At 37.3% G+C, this 4,371-nt stretch overlaps 1 pseudogene; it reads left to right on the top strand.

The window, feature by feature from the left end:
- On the top strand, nucleotides 2,694–3,867 carry LOC109721001 (annotated as a pseudogene).

Here is a 4,371-nt window from a genome sequence, read left to right on the forward strand (position 1 = left end):
AGCATATACGATTGTCGAAATCAAAATAAAAATTTAATGTTAATTTAGGAATTCAAGAAGATAAATAAGAGAAATATACTATTCTACCCAATTATAAATATCAAAATTTTTTAAAAATTAAAAAATAACTTTTAAATTTTACGTATCAAAAGAATATTTATATATTTTTTGAGAGAAAGATAATATGCTATCCATATAATTTAATAACTTACTTAATATAAATATTACTGACCGTCCCTAATACAAGTGATAAAGAATTTGATGATTGGTATCCGAAATTTCAAGTTCGAATTCTAATTAATTCACATTTCTAGCTAAGTTTTATATTAAATAATTTATTTGGATATCTAAGCAGTCTCTAACAATGAGGCATGAGTTGTCGGAGCAGTGGATGAAACTTTCGCCGGACTGACTCAACTGTAGTGTAGTAGTTTTTTTTTTTTTTTTTTTTTTTTTTTTTTTTTTTCTGGTGCCTTCTCGCCCCTTCCGAGGCCTTGTTGCCTCACCCATATAGCTTAATTCATATTTTTACTGAATGAAGAGGGTAGCGTGCTACCCTTCTCTCAAAAAAACAATGAGGCATGTATATAATGCGGACGTGTACACCGGGTGTATGCAAGATTTTCTCGTCCCAAAGAAAGAGGAGAGATAAGGAAAGGGCCCTCTCCCTTCGGGTCAGAGAATAGGGAATCGATTCCATCAAGTTGTAGTTACAACAACAAAAAAAAATTTAAAAATAAATTACACATGTGGTCCTCAATCTATGAAAGGCATAATATTTTGATACTGAAATTTTAATTTATTATTATTTTTATTTAAAATTTTGAAATTGTTATAATTAATTTTTATAGTTTAATTTAATTGATTAAATTTTGATAAATTATTGATATAGAAATAATATGAAAGTTGATTGTCAATATTTCACCGACTAATTAGGTTATTAAATTTTATTATAATAATTCAGAAAGTTCTAGGTAAAAAATTATAATAAATTAAAATTTAAGGTCCAGGACACCCCTGTAATTTAAGAATCAAAAGCTTAGCTACGATTTGGTTCGGGGTTAAGAAAAAACTAGTTATTCCAGGAATTGGGTTAAGTTCAGGGTTAAGGTGAGGTTAGAGTATTTTTGTGTTTGGTTGAGAATTGGAGTTAGTTCAGGATTAACGAAAATAATGTTTGGTTGGAGTAGGTGGAATAAGAAGGATAGTGAGTAAAATAGTGTTTTCTTTAGTTGGAGTAGTGGAGTGGGGTGGGATTAACTGGGGTTAGCTAACCCCACTTCAAATGGGCTACCCCGGATTAACCTATTTGGGGTGGGGTTAGCTAACCCCAGCTAACCCAATCCCCTAAAATCATGTTTGGAAATAAAACCGGGGTTAAGGGGTTATCCCACCCCTTAACCCCGAACCAAACATAAGCTGGCATCGTTTGGTTCGGGGATAAGAAAAAAGTGGCTATTCCAGAAATAGGTATAAATTGAGATATAAGCGGGAATAGCATCAATTTTGCGTTTGGATGAAAATTAGGTTATTCCTAGAATAAAAAAAATAGCGTTTGGTTAGATAAGATGGAATAAAAAAGATAATGGGTTTTGTAAATAAAAAATAATGATATTATCCACTTATTATATTTGAATTTGAATTTTTAAATTTTTAAATTTATATTTCTAAATTTAAAATTTTAACTTTGAAATTTAAAATCTCAAATTTTAAATTCAAAATTTTAAATTTTAAATTTCAAACTTTAAATTTAAGATCATATTTAAATTTAAAAAATATAAAATATCAAATTTTAAATTTCAAAAATTTAAAATATCAAAATTTAAATTTAAAATTTAAAATTTATAATTTAAATTTTAAACTTTAATTTTGAGATTATAAATTATAAATTTTAAAAATTTAAATTTTTAATTTTTAAAATTTTAAAATAAGAATAGGGGTGGGAACAATTAATAAAAATAATTTATTATAATAAATTTATAAATTTTTTTAAAATTCTACTTAAACTTAAATTTAATAAAAATAATTTATTATAATATTTAAATATAATTTATTATAAATTTTATTATAATATTTAAATATAAATAATATGTATTAATATAGTATAATTAATAATTTTGTAATAAAAATAATATATTATAATATATAACATATTATATTTATATAATTTAGTTTAATTCAATTTATAATTTTAATTAAGTTTGAAATTAAGCATTGGAATAGCACTATTCCACCAAAATGGTGGAATAGCAAATCTCTTGCTATTCCTGGATAACCGGGAATAGCAAGGTTTGACCGGGATAAAATATCCCGGCCAAATTTCACCCCGTTTGGCGGAATAGCCGGGATAACTTTCGTTATCCCCGCTTATCCCGCGATCCAAACGGGGCCTATTAATAAGGATTAATTGCACATTTGGTCCCGATACTATGGGCCTAGTGATATTTTGGTTCTTAAATTTTAGTTTGTTATAATTTCTGTTTTGAACATTCAGAATTACTATAAGCAAGTCCTATAATATAATTTAGTTGGTTAAATATTAATATTAACCACAATATAAAAATAACGTAATAGTGTTATAATTGATGATGGGCCAATATTAAAATGCCGCATCATTTTTACACCCGCAATGTGTTTATATTTAATCAACAACTAAATTGGAAGGTGAGATTTGATTGCAATAATTCTGAAAATAGTTGGAGCCAGAAATGATAATAAATTAGAGTTTAAAGACCAAAGCGCCACCAACTCATAGTTTGAGGCCTAAAGATGCAAAATTACCCAAAGAGCTTAATTTATCCCAGAACTAACTAAAGAAAACGCACCCGTGTTCGCTTCGCACTTTTTTTCTGTGGGTAGATGAGGTAGAGAGAGAATAGAGAGGGGAGAGAGTAGAGAATAATAGAGAGGGGGATGAGAGGGGGAGGGGGTCGGGTGGCGACGTGGAGGGAGAGGGAGAACAACAAGCGGCGGGAGCGGCGGCGGCGGGCGATCGCGGCGAAGATATTCGCGGGGCTGCGGGCGCACGGAAGCTACGCGCTGCCTGCCAACCACTCCGACAACAACGAACTCCTCAAGGCCCTCTGCCGCCAGGCCGGATGGACCGTCCTCGACGACGGCACCACCTTCCGCACCACCAACGTTGCTTTTCATTCCCTCCCATTTTAAATTATGTATAGTTTGATTAATTAAAATAACAAATTTATACCCATCCATCCCTTGAAATTACCTCACCCTTTTCTTCGTCTTCTGCTTCTTCTTCTTCGACCTTTGCCGACAGGGATGCGAACCACCACCGCCTCCGGAGCAAATCGCCGCCACCGCCCCCCCGTCGACGACGATGAGCCCCTGCTGCTCTCTACCACGCCACCCCCTCCTCCTCCTCCTCCTTCCCCAGCCCTACCCGCCCCGAGAACCCTAACCCTAGCTCGGTCGTGAACCCCGCCTTCCTCCTCCCCTTCCTCCGCAACCTCTCCTCCCTCCCCCCGCTCCGCATCTCCAGCAGCGCCCCCGCCACCCCCCCGCTCTCCTCCCCCACCGCCGCCGCCGCCGCGAGAGCCCCACCCGCCGCCGCCGCCCCCGGCGCGACGAGCCCGACGCCTCCGCCGTCGACTTCAGGCTCTGGGGCGGCGCCCTCTCCACCGCCCCCGCGTCCCCCACCTTCAACCTCGTCCACACCGCTCCGGCGGTGGGGGTCGGGGAGTTGGAGCGCGGGGAAGGGAGGGTGGTGAAGCCGTGGGAGGGGGAGAAGATCCACGAGGTCGGAGTCGACGAGCTCGAGCTCACTTTGGGAGTGGGTCGAAATGGTGGTGGTGGTGGTGATTGTGCCTCAAATTTTGAGGGATTTTTCGTATTATGATTTACTTCTCTCGTTTTGATCAGAAAATTTTTGGTTCTACTGCTTGTGTTGTGTTTCTTCTAACTTTCGTGGGGGATTGAAGGGGGAAATTCTTTCATTGGATTGGGCACATTGATGAGGGGAGAGAGAGTTGTCACGTTTGCCAGGTCGGAAGAGGTTGCAGCTTGCAAGATTCCAATTGTACGCCCGATCTCTACTCCACTGCAGTAGGAGATGAAGGCGCGCTCTCATATTATACACGAAGTAGGCACTGATGTTTATAGATTGTACGCTTTCAAACCGCTCGATGTTTACTGATTGTACGCTTTCAAACTGCTTGGATGTTTACGAACTGCTCGATGTTTACAGATTGTACGCTTTCAAACTGCTCGATGTTTACAGATTGTACGCTTTCAAGCTGCTCGATGCTTACAGATTGTACGCTTTCAAACTGCTCGATGTTTACAAACTGCTCGCTGTTTACAGATTGTAAGCTTTCAAACTGCTCTATGTTTACAGATTGTACGCTTTTG

The sequence above is a fragment of the Ananas comosus genome, linkage group 15 (genome assembly GCF_001540865.1).
Source record: "Ananas comosus cultivar F153 linkage group 15, ASM154086v1, whole genome shotgun sequence".
NCBI lineage: Eukaryota > Viridiplantae > Streptophyta > Magnoliopsida > Poales > Bromeliaceae > Ananas > Ananas comosus.